Genomic DNA, 21,072 nt, shown 5'->3' with positions numbered 1-21,072 from the left:
CTCCTGCCTGCCGGCAAAGCCACTGTTATGTGTTACTTACTGCCAGAGACGACCCTAGAGATGCTGCTGGAGTATTGGCAACAGAACTGTATTCAAGTGTTGTTTTATAGTCAGGATTTTTTGGAGAGAAAATATACGTCAAATATAGCCTCTCTGGCTAGAGTCTGTGGCCCTTTGATGTTGCTTTTCAGAAAGTGTTTGCCAACTGGCTCGAGTCCTTCTGACCCGTGCAAAAACGCCGAGGGTAGATGGCGGGGCACCAGGAGGCTTTCACCTGACTGCCTGAGCGGGAGGCTGGGGAGTTGACTTCACAGGGAAAGGTCCAGTTTTTTTCCCGGTAAGAGGAGTCCACATCTCTGACCTTGGGAGGGAGGCTTAGGGCTCCATCTGGCCAGTCCAACCTGGGCTGTCCCCACTTTATAACTGTGCCCTGTGTCCCTCCAGCTGAGACGTGCAGCTCCCCCCCCCCCCCAGGAGAGGCCTGGCCACCTCTCCCACCTGTTTGTCCTCCACTTCTCAGAAGCTCCCTTTATCTCGGGCCAAAGTCCCCTGGGGAAGAGGATGGAATGCCACCTGCCATCATGGGGTTGATGAGTCACCTCCCACTGGCTGGAGGCCACAGCCAGCCTCACCTCTCCCTTTTGCACCCTGGTCTTCCCTCGCGGGTGGGAAGGATGGGCACATGGCCCTAAAAAGCATGACACTGACAGCCACCATCTCTGGGGTGCTGACTTGGAACCAGGCCTTGGGAGGTTAAGGACACAGCTTGGGACATGGATCCCAGGGTTCAGTCTTGGCTCTAATGCATCCTAACCTGGTGGCCTGGGAAGTCACTTAACCCCTCCCGATCCCCCTCCCCGCATTTGACAAACTTTGTTGGGCAAGCACTCCAAACCAGACACAGAGGTGCTGAGGAAGCTGCAGGGTGACCCTGCCCTTGCGTGGCACAGTGGGTGGAAACATGCAAAACTAGTAATGACGACGATACTAATAAAAGTTAAAATTCCACATGTCAGTTGGTGATGGGTGCCATGGAGAGAAGGGGGGCAAGGAGTGCTGATGAAGGGGCCTATTCGTTTAAACGGGGTCGACAGGGAAGCCGCTGGATACATTCACATCTGAGCAAAGACCTGAAGGAAGTGAGAGAGGAGCCATGCGGTTATCTCTGGGAAGAGAGTCCCAGGCAACAGGAACAGCAAGTGCAAAGGCCCTGGGGCTGCAACATTCGTGGTAGGTTCCAGGAGCAGGGAGCCGGCCAGTGTGGCTAGAGGGGAGTGGTCAGAGAGCAAGGTGGGGGGCGTCCATGCAGGACCTATGGACCACTGCCAGGACCTTGTCTTTTACTCTGGGTAACACAGAAACCACAGGAGGGTGTTGAACAGAGGAGAGACACGAGCTGATTTCCTTTGGGTAGGGAGAAAAGGCAGAATGGGGGAGATAATTTGGAAGACACTGCCATAACCCACGTAAGCACTCGGTCACTCACACCCGGGTAGGGCTGCCTTCTGAAGGCTGATGGATGTGATGCAGGGGGTCGGGGGTTAGAGACGGAGAGGAGCCAGTGAGGACACTAAGGCTTTTGGCCTGAGCCCCTGGAAAGACGGAGGTGGCATTTTCTAGAGTGAAGCAGGCCGCAGGAAGGGGTGGGGTTGTGCGGGAGGGTAAGAAGTTCTGTATCTTACATGGAGGCATGTTGAGTGGCAGCTGGGTACCCAAGCCTGACTTCAGGTGACACGTCCTGGCAGAAGATGTGCGTGTGGAGAGTTTTGGCATGGAGATGATATTTGGAGACTCGGTTTTTTGGTCTGTAAAATGGGGGTCAAACAGCACGTGTTTGCAAGCTTACTGTTGAGGCTTGTTAGGCATTGACAGGCCCCCAGCAGGTAGGAAAATGCAGGTCAATGTTGGCTCTAATAATTCAATACTTGACTCACTGCATCCTCCTGAGGTCATTACCATCACCACCATCTTTGATTTTACAGATTAGGAAATGGAAGCTCAGAGAGGTTAAGTGACTGATCAAAGGTCACACAGCCAGCAAATGGCACAGCCCGGATTCAGAGGCTGTGTTTAGAGTCCTGCTCTTGGGGCGGCTGGCTGGCCCAGTTGGAGGAGGCTGCGACTGTTGATCTCAGCATCGTGGGTTCAAGCCCCACACTGGGTGTAGTGATTACTAAATAAACACATACATTTTAGAGTCCTGCTCTTGGCCTTCAAACCTGCTGCTTGCACTCCCAGCACCAAGCCCTTGGATCCCGAACTGCCCGGTCTGGGGGAGCTCCCAGACGGGAGGAGAGGTATAATCATGAGTGGAAATGCCTCCAGGGCAACGCAGGACCTGAGCCTGGCCCACTAGCGGCACGAACTAAATAGGAGGGCTCATGTGGCCGCGTAGCCTTCTGGTTAAAGGACTTGATCGCCTGAGTGATTGAGCTCTGCTCGTCACTGGCGTTGTGACTCTGGAGATACGACTCATCCTCCTGGGCCTTCGTTTCTCCAGTTGTGAAACAGGATAACAGAGGTTGTTGGGAGGACCGAATGGGTTGACCCACGCAAAGGAACATAGTGGGTGCCTAATAAATGCAGTATGCTGAGCTCACTGTGGTTGCTCCTGCTCACTTTCCACTAAACGTGCGTTCCCAGGGCCAGGGGGACCTGTCTGTCATCTTCCGCCCCTCACTTGGCGTTCTTATTCTGCCCTGGACACGGTGAGCTGTGCGTCTTTGGGTTTCTCGTCCCGAGCCTGCATTTCCTCCTGCCCCGAAGTGGGGACGGTGGCATATCCACCTGCCGTGGAGATTAGCAGACGCAGTGCCTGCGAAGGACATTGGGTCGACACTGCGATTGGCCCAAGGTAAGTGCTCAGTGTGCACGGACGTTCGCAACAGCCGGCACCTCAGACGCCATCCCCCGCAAGCTGGATAAAGAAGCCGGAACATCACTCAGCCATAAAGGGAGCCAGCTGCTGATACCGGAGCAGCATGGCGAACCTTGCAGGCAGTGTGTTGAGGGGAAGAAGCCACATACAAGAGGCAAACGTTGCACGGTTCGCTCTGTTTGAAACTCCGGACGAGACAAACCTACCCGGGGATGCTGGCCCACAGCTCAGGGGTGACCCGGGACTGCGGGTGGCAGAAGGTTGCTCGGGAAGGAGCCTGGAGAAGCCTGGTCATGGAAGTGTTTCTATCTTGTTTGAGATTGTCGATTCTCAGGTGCACCTGTCAGAACTCATTAAATGGAACCCGTGAATGTCTATGGATTTTATGGCGCATTCATTATTTCCCATTATTTTTAAAGGAAAAACAAAGTGCTGTCGTCCTCCATGTGTTATTATTTCTCTGACTCTTCTATGGCCGCCAAGGTCCCCGTTTCCCTCCCTCTGGTCCCATCAGAGGGATGACCTGACGTCACACAGAGAACCCTCAGACCCAGGTACAAACCCGGCTCTGCCTCTTCCTAGCCGTCTGCCCAGGGGGGCCATTGAAGCCTCAGTTTCCTCATCTGTGAAATGGGGCTAATACCGGTGCCCGGCTCATCAAGATTCAGACGGATGCACCGTGCGAAGCCACGGATATCAGAGGCTCACAAAAACAAGCAGGCAGAAGAAATGACACACGCAAGCCAGCGGGGAGGGTGGGGGTGGTTGAGAGTGGGGATCTGGAGCCAGACCACCACCGGGGATCAAATCCTGCTCTGTGGGCCGGTCCCCCAACCTCTCTGTGCCTCCTTCCTTTACATGTAGAATGAGGCTGCCGACAGCACCCGGCGGGAGGGCTGTTGTGAAGACATAATGAGATAATCCCCAGGGAGTTAGAGCAGCGGTTGACCCACAAAAAGGGCCGGATGAGTATCAGTCACTGTCGTCGTTACTCTCAGGGCCAGGAGGGAAGGTGCTCGAAGATGCAGGGGGCTCACGCAAAGAGCCCAGTCCTCCGAACCGTGGCCCTACTGTGGGCCACGGTGCCCCTGCCGGCGAAGGGGCTGGCAGCCCGGCGCAGTGGACCCGGGTCACGGAGTGCCATGCTCGCCCGGGACTCCTCGAGTGGGCCCCCGTGGCTGGGAAAGATTGCTTCCTTCCTCTGTGCTGCGTGCCAGGCAGGCCCAGAAACCGCCTGATGTCAGCAGGGCCAGCCCGCCCTCTGATGCGGAGGAAGTGGGCGGGTGCCCTGGGCACAGATGAGCCGGGCAGACATGCCCCGAGGCGGCACAGTCAGGGCTGATGTGGGCATTACACACCCACTGCTTACAGAACTGGCCCCAACCCGATTTGCCCACACTGGGCGGCTTCCTGGCTGTCTGGGGTCAGGGTGGAGAGATCCAGGGTGGCCGGGGGTCAGGGCACGCGGTCTGACCCCGCTTCTCAAAATACCGCTGAGGATTGTCTCCCCAGGGCCTCCACCTTCCAGAAGGGCTGGCGTGTGTGTGTGTGCGTGTGTCCCAGGGTCTGGACCTCCAGGTCGGGTGTATCTGAGTGTGCGTGAGGGCACTGAGTGAGTGTGTGTGCGTGTGCGTGGGCACAGTCGTGACAAGCTCTGCGAGGAACCCCTTCTGCATACAGGGCTTTGCTCCTTTGCATGAGAGTGTTGGTAGATGGGCGGAGTCAGTGGTCTATGCATTGAGCCTCTTATCTGAAGCGGCCAAGGAGCTCCCAGGGCGGAGCGGGGCTGGGGGGGGGCAGGGGGGGTGGGAGGAGGTCCACCTCCTGACCTGACCACCTCCTTTCTGAGCTCTGACCACTCAGAACAAATGCCGGCTGCAGACACCTGGGCCAGCCTTTTTATCAGTCAGTAATCATAGCAAACATTCGTTCATTCATTCATTCACTCTATTCACCAGTATTTCCTGAGCACCTACAGTATTCCAGGCGCAGTTCCTGACCCTGGGGGTGTAGCTACGAACAAGAGGGGCAAAAATCTCTTTGTTTTTAAAAGGTTGGTCAGCTAAGTCTTCAACGGGAAGATGACATTTGAGCAAACACCTGAAGGAGTTGAGAGGTGAGCCATGTGGATGTCTAGGGGAAGAGCATCGCAGGCAGGGGGCATAGCAAGTGCAAAGGTCCTGGGGTGGGCACATACCTGACTTGTTCAAGGAGGAAAGAAGGTGCCAGGGTGGATTCAGTGTGTGTGTGTAACTGGTTATAAAAGCACAGAGTGCTCACGGAAAGATAAAAAAAATAGAGAACGTATAAAGGAGAAATTGAAAATCCATAGGAACTGGTATGGGGAGAGGAGAGATGGAATAAGGATCAGAGGTATCTGTTGTACAGTTTATTCGATAATCAAAGCCATTTTCCATTTTGACAAGGCAGGCATCAAAATGGCCCAGCTGCGTGCAGATCTCCTATCCACAGCAAATTTCCATTTCTGTGGCTCTCACCCCAGCCCTGAGCCCATCTGGGCACATAGTAGGTGCTAGCTCAAGGGCGTCTCTGCTTTACATGCCCCCCCCATTCCCCGAGGCCTGAAGGAGAGAGGGTAGATGGGCGCAAACCCCCACATACGGAAACTGAGCCCCTGGTCCCTGTGGGCCGCCAGCCCAGCCCCCAGTGGCCCCAGAGTGACAGCATCCTCCTGCTTTTATGAGCTGCGAAGGAGGCTTGTCCCGCATTGCACAATTGCCCCTTAATTGCCATTTCCTCTCAGTTATGAATTATGTCATGGATACGGCCGCTCACGTTATTAAACTTCCACCGAGGCCTTATCGTCTGGACCCCGGCCAGCCACCCGGCCTGACCTACTTTCCCACCGGATTTCAAAACCGCCTCCCTCATCCTCTTGTTGGACTTTTCCTAAGGAGAGTTCGCTGTGCCCAAAAACTCGCCGCTAAAAATAAAAACTAGAACGGGGCAGGGCTGGGGGTGGGGGGGCACAGCTGGCCTCATGAAGGCCTGAGGCTGAGAGCAGCCCCCGCGATTGTGGCCAGGCTCCTCCCTGCCAGAAGTTTCCTCGGGCAGTCTGTCCTTGGACACACAGGACAGGCTGTGACACAGGCCGCAGTCAAGGGTCCCCTGGCCGATTGGCTCTAAACTCCTTGTTTCTCAGTCGTGGACAGGAGGACTGACTTTGGAGTCAGGCCAACCTGGGTTCAAATCCTGGTTCCGCTGTTGACCAGCTCATTCATTCATTCATTCATCCCACACATGTTTATGGAGTATTTCCATAATGCTGGCACTGAGCTGGGCACTGGGGAAAATACCTCAGAAGACACAGTCCCTGCCATCATAGACTTACAACCCCGTGGACAGAGATGTGGGTGTGAAACAATTACTTTTGTAATAAGAGCAACAAAGGAAACAAGACAATGTGGCGGGCTGGATGGTGACAGGGACAGCATTAACTAAGATGGTCAGGGAGGGCTCTCTGAGGAGGGGAGGTCACTTAAGGCAAGGCTCCAAGGATGACAAGAACCACGTCTGGGAAGCAGTGCTAGATGAGGGGGAGACCAGGGCGCGACCCAGTCTGCAGAATGAGAGGGGACGCTTGCTCTCAGTCTTATTCGAGGGCAGGTTGGCACTTGAGAGCGAGTGCCTCCTTAAAGTTTTCACCCTGGGCATCTCACGTGTCTCAGCCTGGGACTGGACCTGCCAGTAAGGAAAAGAATCCAAGGCAGGGAACACAGCAAGCGCAAAGGCCCTGCGGTTGGGAATGAGGCTGGGGTGATGGGGCAGAGAGAGCCAGGGGAAGCGTCGGGGACAAGAATGGTGTTGTAAAGCTGGTGGGGGCGGATCACGGAGGGCCTGGAAGGCCGTGGTGAGGATTGGGCGAGAGACAGGCTATATTTTGAGTATAGAGCCGCTGGCACTTGAGGGTGGACTGATACCTTCCGGGGAGGTTGGATGCGTTAGATGGATGGCGATCCCCTGACTGACCCGGGGGGAGACTGGCAAGTGCTTCTTCCTCTGAGTCTTTTTTTCTTCATCTGGGAAGTGGGGATAATAACACCAGTGTTGTCAGACACCGTACCATCCCTAGCTCAGAGCCTGGCACGCGGTCAACGCCCTTCTGACAGCCTAGCCAGGCTCAGCGATTTGCCTGGAATCACCTGGCAAGTTAATGGCACAGCCCGAGCTAGAACCCAGACCCTGCACGTCAGGGCACAGCCCGAGCTAGAACCCAGACCCTGCACGTCAGGGCACAGCCCGAGCTAGAACCCAGACCCTGCATAGCAGGGTGTGCTGCAGCAGAGGCAGGGCCGGGCCTTGGCACACGACTGTCTAGAAAGGCAACGTCCCGGCCAAACAGGCCTCAGTGGCAGAGGCCCATTTTTGTTCTTTCTGAATTGTGCTTCTGCGTGGAGCTGTTTATCTAACTTGGCTGAAGTGTGAGGCCTGGGCCTATAAACATATCTTTTTAATTATTATACAAATGGGACATGTTCATGGAATAAAAATTTGAAAATACTAATAAGGAAAAAAAAAAAGGCACAAAGCAGAGAGAGAGAAAAACCAAGCATCTAAAATAACACGTGTGCACCGAGATGCATGTGTAAGGACCTAAGGACCTTCACGGTGGGCTTCTTTGACCTGGTGGAAGACTGGGAACAACCCTAGTGCCCAGGAATAGGGGTCTTTCAGCCAAATAAATGAACCAGTTTTCCAATATCATGCAATCATTGACATGAATGAAGTAGACCTCTGAGTGCTGATTTGGAAAAACCACCGAGGTGTAATGTTAACCGAGAAAAACAAGATATAAGATCCACACGGTGATTATAGAATATTCCAGTGTGTGTGTGTGTGTGTGTTACAGAAAGAGGGGACAATACACTACATATTTGCTGTGAGACCACAGACCATCTCTGGGAGAGGCACGAGTCCCCGGGAGCAGTGGCTGCACAGGCAGGACTGGTGAGTCAGAGATGGGAGGGAGGTGACTTTCTGTCCCTTGTCCTTTTGCACCACTGGAAAGCCTTTGGTTTTGTTTTGCTGTGTGTGCCTGTCTTCTGCAAAACATTTTAGTGATGTTTGCAAGATCAGAGTCTCCCCTCTTGTTTTTTTTGTAACGTTTATTTTATTTTTGAGAGAGTCCGAGCATGAGTGGGGGAGGGGCAGAGAGCGAGAGAGGGAGACACAGAATCCGAAGCGGGCTCCAGGCTCCGAGCTGTCAGCCCAGAGCCCGACGTGGGGCTCGAACCCATGAACTGTGAGATCATGACCTGAGCCGAAGTCGGACGCTTAACTGACTGAGCCACCCAGGTGCCCCGAAACTCCTCTCTTAAATTCAGGTTTTCCCAAAGGCGTTGGAATAATCTAGACTGGTGTTTCCTAAAAGCCTCCCAGGGAGCCCAGGGTTGCAGTGAGGTGCCTGGGGGCCCTGGTGCCCCAGGAGGAGGTTGCAGGCCTCCTGATCCCCCCCTCCCCCTTGAGCAGTTTCTCTTTTATCTGTTTTATGGGTTGGACAATAAGTAAAGTTTCAGCTATAAAAGGGTTTTACCTACTTTGAAATGAAATATTTGCAAAGCTTTGATCTTGAGTAATCCCATTCTACTGATGAGAAACCAGGAGCCTGGAAAGGAGAAGAAGATGGTCCCACAGTCAGGCAGACCCAGCTCTGGCTGAGAGCCTCAGGTGTAAATCTGCCTCCTTGAACCTTAGCCTCCCTCTTCAAAAACAAAAGAATAACCACCTTCCTTAGTCAGGGCTCTTCATGGATATCTAAAGTGGAGGTAGGTAGGCCCTGAGCCCTGTTGGTCCTGGCAGAAAGATCCCGGGAAATCATACTGCCTCCCTCGCCATCTGATTTTCCAGGGAGAACAAGAGTGACCCTCTGCCCTACCCCCCATTTCACCCAAGTCCAAGATCAGGCATATCTCAGTTTCTCAAAAGTCAACTCACTGCAAAGCTCAGGTATTCATTAAGATGCATTCAAAGGCGAGGACAGGAAAACCCAATGCGAACTGGCTTAAACATCAGGAAAATGCATCTTCTCATCCTGTCAGGAGCCCAGAGAAGGTTTGGTGGACCCATCGGGCATGCATTCAGCTTCAAGTAACACAAAACCTGGCCGTTAGCAGGTTCCTATCGTCTCCTGCTACGAGAACACCAGGGGTGGGCAGCCAGGGCTGATAGGACGACTGCGTGAGGCCACTCGGCGACCGGGTGGGGGCACAGGTGTTTTCCCACTTTCCACCCGCCCATCCTGCACATGTGGCCTTTGTCCTCACAGTTGGTCATGGTTGCAAGATGGCCGCTCCCCTCCCAGCCGATACCCAGCATTACAGGCGGGAGGAAGGGGCGAGGGGGGGAGCCGTGTGCCCACCACCTTGTCTGTCTTTTGAAAGCTTTCCCAGGAACCCCTCTTAATTTGCATCGGTCACACCTGGATCACAGGGCCACTCCTCACTGCGAGGCAGTCTAGGAGAGAGTAGCTGCTTTCTGCTGACCACTGGCGCCCCAAATACAAGCAGGGTTCTGTAAACAAGGACAAAAGGGAGCGTGAGTATTGAACAGGCACCGAGCAGTGTCTGCCACAAGGAATGCAAGGCTTGTTAGCACAAAGACTCAAAGATATTATCAGGGACACGTATTTTTTTTTCTCCTTTTCTACACTACCATCAGCAGCGTGAGCTTCTGTCTGGATGCCCTACATGTATCAGTCACCTACAGCTATAGCAATGCTGCGTAACAAACCAGCCCCTCCGCCTTTTACTTTCTTGAGTATGGAGGGAGAAAAGGGAGAGAAAAGGGAAACCCATGAGTGAGATTGAAAAGGAGATGTCAAGAAGGCAGGATCCCCAGTGAATGGGGGTGACGTGAGGCCAAAGGACTCTTTGACCTTCATTGCATCCACACCTAGGGACGTGAGACCTCGTGGTCCCTCCCACAGAGGGGTGGAGCGTATTTCCTCCCCCTTGACTTGAGCTCAGCCCCGTGACTTGCTTTCACCAACCGAACGAGATGAGAGTGGGAACTCGCACGTTCCCACCTGGCTCCCGTGCTTCTGCCTCGTGCCACCACCGTCACCAGAGACACCGGGGATGGCCCACGGGTCCCAGAAGAAGAGGAGGGACGTGTGAGGTGGGACAGAGTCCCACGGGCCTGCCCAGGTCTGCTGACCTCTAGCCGAAGAGCAGACGTGTGAATGGGTCCAGCCGAGACCAGCAGAGCCGCCTGGCCACGCCCACAGCGGGTCAGCTGACCTGCAACAATTCCATATTCAGGAGAGGGAGCGGCCGGGGTGGTCAGTTACACAGCATTGTTGTAGCCGCGGATACGTGTAGTGAGACCGGAAATGAGGTCACGGGGAGCTGAGGAGAGAAGAGGACAGGACGGAAGGGTTCTGGTTGTAGCACAGGTGTGACAGGTGTTGCTGAGTCCTTGACCCCTGCTGTGGTCAGCTCTTCTCCGCAGCTGAGAGAACCCGCTTTTATTTGAGGGGGCATCAGCCCATGTGCCCAAGGAGGGGGCTCCCTCCCCAGCCCGAGGAGATCAGTCAGGTCTCAGGCTAGAAGCCCGAGCAGAGGTGGGACGTTGGGAGCCCCTCGGGGTTCCACCCCCACCTCTGCTCCTTCTCTGCACACAGTCTCTGACTTAGGGCAATTCTTGGGTCTTCAGTCACCGCCTTTGCCCCAAGAATCTCCAAATCTGTCCCTCCACACTGGGCTTCTCAGTGGAGTCCCCCTGCCATCCGGACGCATTCCCTTAGACACCTCACAGAACCCCCACCCCTTCCCCCTGCTCTGACCCTGGTACCCGTGACCTCACGCACACCCGCAGACTTCCTCTTCCTTTGTTTCCAACCTCATGGGTTCCATCCTGCCGGTTGCAAGGTCTAGCACACTTAGCACATGCCATGCCAAGCGGGGGGCTAAGCACCACACACAAAGCATCTGGTGTAATCCCAGGGACATCCCTTCCAGGGAGGCACTGACATTAAGTTGTCTGTATTCCACACAACGTGTCTGGTGGCCCACCCACAGTGCACGCCTCACACTCAGGGTGCAAGCCCTTCCCCAGAAGCTGCAGTGATCATTCCCGCACGAGCGATCATGTAAGTCCCCAGTTTTAAAGTCCCTTACGATTCGCATTGTTCCGGGTGATCTGAACCCTTTGGTGTGAAACAGCTCCAAGATCTTTGCATTTCTTCACACAAAAAAAGAAATTATGGAGCTTATTCAATGTGCCAGGCAATTTCCAGGCACCAGACACACACACACACACACACACACACACACACACACACACATACACACACACACACACACACACACACACGGTCTTGGGAACTTAGGTGCACTGATAATAAACAAAAGAATAAATAGCTAACATGTCGGGTGGTGACAAAGAGCTATGAAGAAAAATTAGGCGAGATAAGAAAACAGTTATTTTCAGAAAGACACTTGTGGTAGGGAGTAGGAACAGCCTCTCTGATAAGAGGTATTACAGTGAAGGAAGTAAGAAGGCAGCAGGTGCAAAGGCCCTGAGCCAGCGCAACGTGTGGGAGAGATGGAGGAGAGGGTACAGAAGGGGAGGGAAAGACGGGCAGACAGAGGCCTGGTAGACCACAGGAAGGACTTGGAGTTGAGCCCGAGTGAAGAGAGAGTCACAGGAGGGTTTTGAGCAGAGGAGGGACGTGACCTGACTTAGGTTTTCACAGGATCCCCCTGGCTGCGTGTGGATAACAGTCTGCATGGGGGCCGGGGCGGAAGCAGGAAGCAGGGTTTTGCAGGCCTCATGACACTTAGGTCAGAGAGGGGATTCAAGTGTTTGAGTGACACTCAAAAAAGCACAGGAAAACCAAACGGGATTTTCGGGTTAACTCAGAATCCACCAGAAGGTGGACATTACCAGCACGCCTGAGCCCCAGGCGCCTGGGGCCACCTGCCTTTTCTGCAGCATCCTCAGGAGAGACTGATGCTGTGGTACTCGTGTGGCCACTGGGTTCCCCCTGTGCCCACCGCCTGGCTGTCCTGGACAGCAGTGGGCGAGGTGCATGCACTCAGCACATACCGTGTGGCCTGGGCAACCGGTGACTGAGGGCCCCCCCAAAGAGGCTGACGACGTTGAACCCGAGAACAAACCCTGACCTCCTAATTCTGCAGATACGAGCCCTGCGTCGTATCCCCTAGCACCCAGCTCCCTTATCTCACTGCACAACCCTTCAAAGAATAACACGGCGTATTTGTGTCTGCGGTTTGGGTTCCCAAAACCTGTGACATCAGATAAGTGCGATGTTCACAAAAATGAACGACATCACAGAGAGGAAAAAAAAAAACAAAAGAGAAAAAAAACAACCAAAAAGAAGCCCCTGGTTTCAGTCTCGACTTCCTTTCTGGGGAGGAAGGAGCAGTCTGGTTGAGGTTTGGCCCCGAGGCTGGGGGCCAGGGAATGGCGTGCCTCTCCTGAGCCTGCCCTGTTGGGGCCTGTGAGCCTTAAACTGTCCCCTGCAAGAGGGACTCGATAATCCCCACCTCTCCGGGCTGCCACTGAAAAGTGATTTAAAAAAAATCTTTTTTTTAATGTTTATTTATTTTTGAGAGGGAGACAGAGTATGAGCGGGGGAGGGGGAGAGAGAGGGGAAGACACAGAATCGGAAGCAGGCTCCAGGCTCTGAGCTGTCAGCACAGAGCCCGACGTGGGGCTCGAACTCACGGACCACGAGATCATGACCTGAGCTGAAGTCGGACGCTTCACCAACTGAGCCACCCAGATGTCCCGAAAAGTGATTTTTATTTTTTTTTATTTTTTATTTATTTTTTTAATGTTTATTTCTGAAACAGAGACAGAGCATGAGTGGGGGAGGGGCAGAGAGAGAGGGAGACACAGAGTCGGAAGCAGGCTCCAGGCTCCCAGCTGTCAGCACAGAGCCTGACGTGGGGCTTGAACTCACAAACTGTGAAATCATGACCTGAGCCGAAGTCAGTCGCTCAACCGACTGAGCCACCCAGGCGCCCCTCGAAAAGTGATTTTTAAAACTACCAATAATAAGGGGCATCTGCGTGGCTCAGTCCGGTAAGTGTCCGACTTTGGCTCAGGTCACGATTTCAGTTTGTGAGTTTGAGCCCCACATTGGGCTCTGTGCCGGCCCTTCGGAACCTGGAGCCTGCTTCGGATTCTGTGTCTCCCTCTCTCTCTGCCCCTTCCCCACTCGCTCTCTCTCTCTCTGTCTCTCAAAAATAAATAAAACATTAAAAAAAGAAAAGAACTGTTAAAAAAAATACCAATATGGCTAATCTTTGTACCAGTCACATGTGTTATAGGCCATTTTCTTGGGGGAATCTTTACTCCCACGTGGGGTAGTTATGAAGACCACCTCTGGCTAACAGACGGGGCAACTGAGGCTCCAAGTGGGAAAACAGGGTGGTTCCAGAACACTACGCGGCCACTTTTGTTTTTCTAGAAAAGGCAAACGCGTACGATAGAAATTAAGCACATTTTTAGAAAAATCGCATTGATGTGAAAAATACAGTTAGGTGAAAACCTTGGCAGGATATCCACCCAAATGTCACAGTGGTTTTGCTGGGGGTCACAGCTGCCCCGGATGCAGCTCTCCACAGCTGCCTGTTCTCCATCATTCCGGTCTTAGCAAAATGTCACCTCCGCTGAGAGGCGTCTCCAAGCCCCTGTCTACAGGGGTCGTCTGGCCTCTCTTTATCCCATGACCTCACTTTGTCTCTTCGTGCCTCAGTCATCACTGCAATGTGCCTTTTGGCTTTTCATGTCTCTGGGTTTCCCACCTGTACTTCCCGCTAGACCAGAAGACCCGCGAAGCAGGAGCCGGCCCCACGTGCGGCATCCCCAGCCCCTTGGGCAGTGCCCACCCCTACCTGGTCTCGACAGATGTTCTTTGATCACTTGGCTGTGTTTTCTAATTTTTTTTTTTATTTACTTTTTAAACAGCAAACCATATGGGTTAGTTTCAATTTATTATTTGAAGTGTTGGTCAAAAATGAGCTGGCTGCTGGGGCGCCTGCGTGGCTCATTCCGTTGAGCGTCCGACTTCGGCTCAGGTCACGATCTCGCGGTCGGTGAGTTCGAGCCCCGCGTCGGGCTCTGTGCTGACAGCTCGGAGCCTGGAGCCTGCTTCGGATTCTGTGCCTCCCTCTCTCTCTGCCCCTCCCCGCCACTTGAGCTCTGTCTCTCTCTCACCCTCTCTCAAAAAGAAATAAGAATTTAAAAAGAAATTTTGTTTTAAATGAGCTGGCTGGGGCCGCCATGGGCTTTTCTAGCCTTAAATAAAGGAAGTGGGCGCCCTGCCTTTCCACAGAGAGGGTCAGGCAGCAAACATCCCAGACTTTCTCAGCTTGCCTGGCCCTGGAGATCTCTCCGCCTGGGACAGGGTTATCTTTGAATGATGGCGTGCTGAGTCTCCCGCATTGAGTCAGGCTGCCCTCCATCTCAGGGGGCAACAGGGAGCCCCCCCGGCCCCCCGGGCCAAACGCAGCCCACGGGAGGCGTTACTTGGCCCGTGCAGTTCCAACAGCTTGGAATTTTGCCATCATTTGAAAATCAACTTTGGAAGAAAACTAAAGTATCTTCCCAAGGGCCACGAAATAAGATGAGAGTAAGTAAGACGGGAAGCGTCTACATCCTTAAAATGACGAATCTGCCAACATATGTAAACTGAACGCAACTTCAAGTAGTGGCCGACAGGGTTTTTTGTGTTGTGTTTTGTTTCGTTTTGTTTTTTTCTGTTGGATAAAATAATGTCGGGGCTTACAAATGAAAATATGAAACAGAAGAATGGGGGCGGGGGGGAGGACTAGGGTGATGGAATATTTCCTGCAGGGGCCCAGCATAGCACAGTATCGATTTATTACTAAAATAAAATAGAACCCTATCTTGCACCCTATTTAAAAAAAAAACAAACCCACAGAGGTTTCACCTGAAAGGTCTGGAGTTCCGATTTGCCTGAAAACCCTGATAACAATGGGCCCTCATTTTCTCAGACAGCCCTGGGCTGATGCTGAGTCAAAACTCCGGGGAGGGTTCCGAGTCACCAGAGTCCCCACCCCTCCTTCCTGTGTCCCTCCTGGCTGCCTTCCACCCCCCTGTGCATCCTGCCTGGGCACTGAGGTCATTGGAATTCGAGGCCCCTGAGCTCCTGGCCAGGGCACTTTGTACCTGTGTCACTTTTCTGAGCAGAAATGCCAGCGTGGAGGAAGAAATGTTGCCCGAGGAGCAGTTAGGAGCGTGGAACTGGGGCGAGGGTGTGTGTGCCTGGGTGACCCAGTTAAGCGTCGGACTCTGGATGTCGGGTCTGGTCATGATCTCTGGGTTCGTGAGTTCGAGCCCCCCGTCAGGGTCCACGCTGGTGGTATGGAGCCTGCTTGGGATTCTCTCTGTCTCGCTCTCTCATTCTTTCTCTGCCTCTCCCCAGCTCTCTCTCTCTCTCTCTCTCTCTCTCTGAAACTAAATAAATAAACTTAAAAAAAAAAAAAGGCATGGACTGGGGAGTCAGAAAGGCCTGAGCAACCTCTGAAGAGTGGCTTTGTTCTCGGTGCCTCAGTTTCCCCCTCTGCCAACGGGGAAAGTCAGAGCTGTTGCTCGTCATTTGGATGGTCTGTGCCATCGTCCCCGTGAAATCCTCGGCCCAGGGCTCAGTGCAGATCCGTGCCAGGGAGACCTTCTCAACTTTAGGGCTCTTAGTTCTCAGCCTTGTAAGGGAGAGAAGGAAACGTGGAAGAAGAGGAGGGAGGAAGTGGGCAGAGCAGAGGATTCACTTTGATCTCCTTGTGCCAAAAAGGCAAAAAGTAAGCAAACAGCCCTGGCCTGCTTTGATTCCACCGTCTGCTAAGAGAACTCTGGAGCTGATAAGAACCAGCCAACTTTGAATTGGGCAACTCCACCCACCCTCCTGCCAGCCTTTCCCTGGACATTTGGAATCTGGGACCCCAAAGCCTACCCCTGCCCCACACCTGCGGCGTCCCCATTAGTTCCCTTCTCGCCTTCTCCAACAAGGGAGACTCCACAGGGGAGGAAACGGACAAGGTTTCCCCACCACGGAACCCCACTTAGGAGACGAGAGAAGGAGCTTGGAAAGGGAGCCCCTGCACGTGTTAGCACCCAGCCCCGCAGTCCCAGGAAGGAGCCCTCAAACTGGGGACTACCGTCGGGCATTCGCCCTGGGAGGGAAGAGGGCCGCAGGAGGGAAAAGCTCTAGGAGGAGAGCGGAAGCCTCTCCCCACCCAGCGGCCGGCGGAGAGGAGCCACATGGCACAGGGCTTCCCAGTGTGGCTTTGAACCTGTCCTGTTTATGCATGCGTGACTTTGGGTAGGTGACTTCGCCCCAGCCAGCCTCAGTTTCCTCATCTGTCCTAGCCCCCACCTCACAGAATTGTTAAGGGCTAAATTCACCCGTGTCTATCAAGTGCCTGGCACATAGTGGGTCCAGGAATTGGGCACTATTATTTTATTTATTTAAAAATAATGGTGGTTTTTTTAATGTTTATTTATTTTTGAGAGAGAGAGAGAGAGAGAGAGAGAGACGGAGCATGAGCGGGGGAGGGGGAGAGAGAGAGGGAGACACAGAATCCGAAGCAGGCTCCAGGCTCCGAGGTGTAAGCACAGAGCCTGATGCGGGGCTCGAACCCACGAACTTCAAGATAATGACCTGAGCCGAAGTCAGACACTTAACCGACTGAGCCACACAGGCACCCCGGCACCATTATTTTAAAATGGCTTAGGGAGGGGACACCTGGGGGCTTAGTCGGTTAAACACCCAACTTCGGCTCAGGTCATGATCTCACATTCGTGGGTTCGAGCCCCGTGTTGGGCTCTGTGCTGACAGCTCAGAGCTTACAGCCCGCTTGGGATTCTGTGTCTCCCTCTCTCTCTGCCCCTCCCCTGCTCTCTCTGTCTCTCTCAAAAGTAAATGAACATTAAGTAAAAATGTTTTTAATAAAAAGTAAAATGGCTTAGGGAGTCCCAGCACAGCCTGGGGCAGAGAGGCTGAAAAGTACCCAGGCCTCAAGTCCAGAAGCCTGAGAGGGGATCAGTTGTTTGAAATCTCTAAAGGCACCAAGGGCCTTCGGTCCGCAAGGTCGAGAACTGGCGCCTGTTTGAAGTTGGGAAGAGGCAAATTCAGAACAAGGGGTAGTGGACAGAGGGCGCCCTCCACGTTACTCCCAAGGTTGTCCCGACCAGTGACCCTAAGAGCTTCCCTGGCTGATGAGTAGCTGAGAACTAAGGCAGAGGGGCCGAGGGAACGGTTTCGGGGGCAGTGGCTCCTTCCCAAGGAGGTCCTCATGGGACCTGGGTGTCCTGGCCACAGCTTCTCCACCTGTAAAATGGGGCCATAGTAACACCAGCCTCATAGGTTCGGAGGATAGGGTATGTGACCTTCAGCTGATGCTCAGTGATGATGAGCGGAAGTCGTTCGTTCATTATCCTTTTATTAAGGATGAGGCGGGGAAAGCGGGTCCGTGGAGGAGAAGCCGAGCACTTCGGAGTTCCTACTCAGTGAGCCCCAAGTCCGGTTCCGTATCAGTGGCCCATCCGTGGTCACCGGAGGCAGGCGCCCGCTCTGTTTTGTGTGGCTCTGAGTCCCCAGGGCCAGAAAAGCAGCAGCACATGCCGGAACGGGTGACTCTGGACGCCCCGTGGAGCACCCGACAGGCCGGGTAGCCGGTCCAAGGCCACACGGCCCGCCCGACCGCATGGAGTCACAGCCGGGAGTGGAGTTCAACTGACCTGGCGTCAGTCTGGCCCTGGCCCTGCCCCACCCCCGGACGTTGCTGAAGCCCGCCGCCCCTGTCCCCAGTACCCTGTGTCCAGGCGTCCCCCGCTGGGGACAGAGCTGGCCGGGGAACGCCTTCAGGCTGCTCCACGGATGTTCCGGCACCTACTGCCCTCAGCGAGGACACGCCCTCCCCCTCCCTCCCCGGTGGGCCTGTGCCCAGGAGTTCACAGCCTCTGGGCCTCACCTGGCCCCAGACGTGTTCCGTGCGACCCACGCGGTGTGTGTATAGGCATGTGTCGGCGGGGGTGGTTCCCTCATAATTTTTTTGCATTTGCCAACACTTCAAAATTGGAGATGTCACATAAAAACCGGGATTTCCCGTTTCTTTTGGGAAGTCAGCAGCTCTGGCCGCCCGGGCCTACTTCTCCTCTGGCCCCGCTCAGCCGGAGTAGTGTTCTGCACCCCTTGTCCCCTCCTGGCCCGCCTCATTCATCCCTGGGGACCTTCTCACACGAAGGCCCCAGGCTTACCTCGGAGAGACCCAGGCTGCCCCTCTCCCACCACCTCGCTAGATCTCCTCTGCCCGTTCCCGGTCCTGCTGCTCGCGGTGCCCTCAGGCAAAGCCAGAACGACTAGGTGGGAGCTGGGTTCTGGGTTCGTGGTAGATGGAATGACGGTCCCCAAACATGTCCACGTTCCAACCCCCAGAACCCGCGAACACGTGACCATACGTGGCAAAAGGGACTTGGCGGACGGGATAAAGTTAAGGGTCTTAGGACGGGGCGATTAGCCCGGGTTATCCCGTAGGGTCAGTGTCACCACAGGGTCCTTATAAGAGAGAAGCAGGAGGGTCCGAGTCAGAGAAGGCGATGTGACGAGGGTCAGAACCGAGGAACGTGGGTAGCATCTGGAGGCTGGAGAAGGCAAGGAACAGGCTCCAGACGGAACGCGGCCCTGCTGACACTTGGGTTTTAGCCACGTGACGCCCGTTTTTGACTTCTGACCTCCAGAACTGTAAGAGGGTAAGTTTGTGTTGTTTTAAGCCACTGAGTTTGACATAAATCGTTGTAGTTGCAAGGGGACATATAACTGCTTTGAATCCTGGCTTGGCCACTAACTGTGCCCTTGGGCAGGTGAGCCACAGCGTCCCCATCTGAAGGGGTAACAAGGGAGCCCCTCCTGGGGGCGTTTGTGGGGGCTAAGTCGACGCTGGAAGCTCCCAATGCTGGACACCCCTACAAGCGTCCCCCCAGCGTCCGAGCCCTCAACGCCCCGGGGAAGCTGCCCGCTTCCGCCCACGGCCATCTCCCCGACCAGCAGTGAGTGCATTCGGGAAGCCCTGCAGGGTCGAGGTCGGGGATGCTGGTGCCCAGTTTATTCCCAAGAGTCCTCAGACAGGATGAGCTCTGCCCTCCCTTCCAGCAGCCTCCAATGGGGAAGGCCAAGTACACGGTCACTCTCTGGCCAGAGCCAGTGGGAACAGGACGTCCTGGTCCTCTTGTCCTGGCCGGGCCCAGCAAGCTATTTTTGGGCACGTTTATTGATGGGACACGGGTGCCCGGCTGGACTCCTGCTTCAAGAGGAAAGCCTCAGGCTGGCCCAGGACTCTGCTTCTCCAGGCCCTTCGCTGCCCTGGGGCAGCCATCATTCGTGTCCTGTCTACACCCCAGGACAAACGTGTAGACTGAGCTGGCTGGATCTGGGAAGGCTAGGGGTGCCCACTGATGTAGACGGATGCCAAGGGTCACACAGACTGCTATTTCCTGAAATTCTGGAGCCCGATTGGATTCACGGAGGCAGAACCCAGAATGAACATAAGAACAAGTTTTGAGGTCAGATGTAAGTTCAAATCCCAGCTGTGTGCCCCAATAGCAATCTTAACGTGGGCCAGCCTGCTCAACTCTCCGAGGCTCTGTTTCCCTGTGTGTAAAATGGAACTGGTAATAATCCTCACAGAGAGGGAATGAGGCTTAAATGAGATAGTGCACATAGCTCAAAGCCTGACATAAGTAAGCCCTCCATAATTAATAACAATGTTGCAAATAATGATTGACGGCTGACATTTATTGGGAGTGTGGCATGAATTAGGCACTGAGCTAACTTGGTGCTCTGTGTTATCTCACTTCATCCCCAGTGATTGAGGGGGCAGGTGAGTGTCCCGGTTACAGGGACCATTACTAGCCCTTTGTACGGATAAGGAAACTGAGGCTCAGAAAGACCAGTGACTTGCCCAAGATCACACAGCAAATATGTGGCAGAAAAGCCTGCCTTGAACTCAGAGCCCGAGGGCCAGACCCGTTGTCCCCAGGCCTCTTCCCAGAGGATGGTTACAAAGGTCCTGTAAACACCTGAGCTCCCCACCATGCCATGGTCACCTACGTTATCCCTCAGTCCCGGGAAGTGACCTCCTGGTCCTTCTACATGATGGGAATCCAGAAACTAAAGATTCCAGAATTTTTTTTTTTTCACCCCTCCTCCCTCACTTCAGGGTTGTGTTGTTTTCCTGGTTCGATGGCGTAAGTTCTCCAAGAAACTGGCTGGGTTGGCAAAGGCCCCAGCTGACTTGGAGAGGGGTTGTGCTGTGTATGCTGGGAGCGGGGGCTTCAATCCCATGCTGCCTAAGGCCAGACACGGATGCCGTGTTTCCTTCCTAAGGCGTCCTCTGTGGCCTGCACCTGCCCACCATTCACTCCAGTGCCCTGAGGACACCTGCCGGCCTCCTTCACTGAAAGAAGCAGCCCTTCACAAGATCTGCTCTTCTGGCTTCCTAGCCTCCTCCCCTACCTGGGGGTCCCCTCCCGCACCATTCCGTAAAAAGACTAGACGTTTCCTTGCCTCCAGGCCTTTGCCCCTGCTGTTCCCTCCCCCAGATGCTGTTCCTTCACTCTCCATCTGCCAGAGGCTTCTCCTTCAACGTCACAACTTCCTCACTGTAAGTCCTTCCCAGAACCCCCGTCAACCCCGGCCCGCCAAGGATTTGCCATAGCAACAGAGAGACACTGCTTCCGGAACCCCCTTGTGCTCCTGCTCCGGGGTCCCTTGCCCAACTGGCAAGTTGACACCTCCACGTGGGTGTCACACAGACCTCTCAAACATCGCACAACAGAGGCTCTCCCATGCCCCTCCTAAGCCCTGGTCCTGCCCGCTGGTCTTGTCTCAGGAGATGGTGCCTCCCCCCAAACAGGTGCTCAGGCCAAAACCTACAGAGCACGTTTGATCCCCTGTTCCCTCACCCCACACATCCCATTCATCAGAAATCCCGTTGACTCGACTGCCAAACACGTTCTGAATCCATATTCTTGTTGCTGCCTTTACAGCCACCGTCCTCACCTGCCTGGAATGTGACAGTGGCCTCCTCCCTTGTCTCCCAGCTTCCAGCTTTGTCCCACTCCGCCCACCACAGTCAGAGGAAACTTTTTAAAAGGGGAATGAAGTCCTGTCATTCCCCTGCTCA

The 21,072-nt window shown here is 54.3% G+C and overlaps 1 long non-coding RNA gene across 1 annotated transcript; it reads right to left on the bottom strand.

The window, feature by feature from the left end:
- Positions 1–8,835: 8,835 nt before the first annotated feature.
- Positions 8,836–10,354, bottom strand: LOC125936062 (uncharacterized). The gene is made up of 3 exons (XR_007461915.1): positions 9,888–10,354; positions 9,318–9,409; positions 8,836–8,980 (listed from the first exon to the last, which is right to left on the bottom strand). It is a non-coding gene; the product is annotated as an uncharacterized LOC125936062 (long non-coding RNA).
- Positions 10,355–21,072: the final 10,718 nt, after the last annotated feature.

Source organism: Panthera uncia (genome assembly GCF_023721935.1).
Source record: "Panthera uncia isolate 11264 chromosome A3 unlocalized genomic scaffold, Puncia_PCG_1.0 HiC_scaffold_11, whole genome shotgun sequence".
NCBI lineage: Eukaryota > Metazoa > Chordata > Mammalia > Carnivora > Felidae > Panthera > Panthera uncia.
Note: the sequence above shows the minus strand (reverse complement) of the source record. Positions and strands in the feature narration are given on the sequence as shown.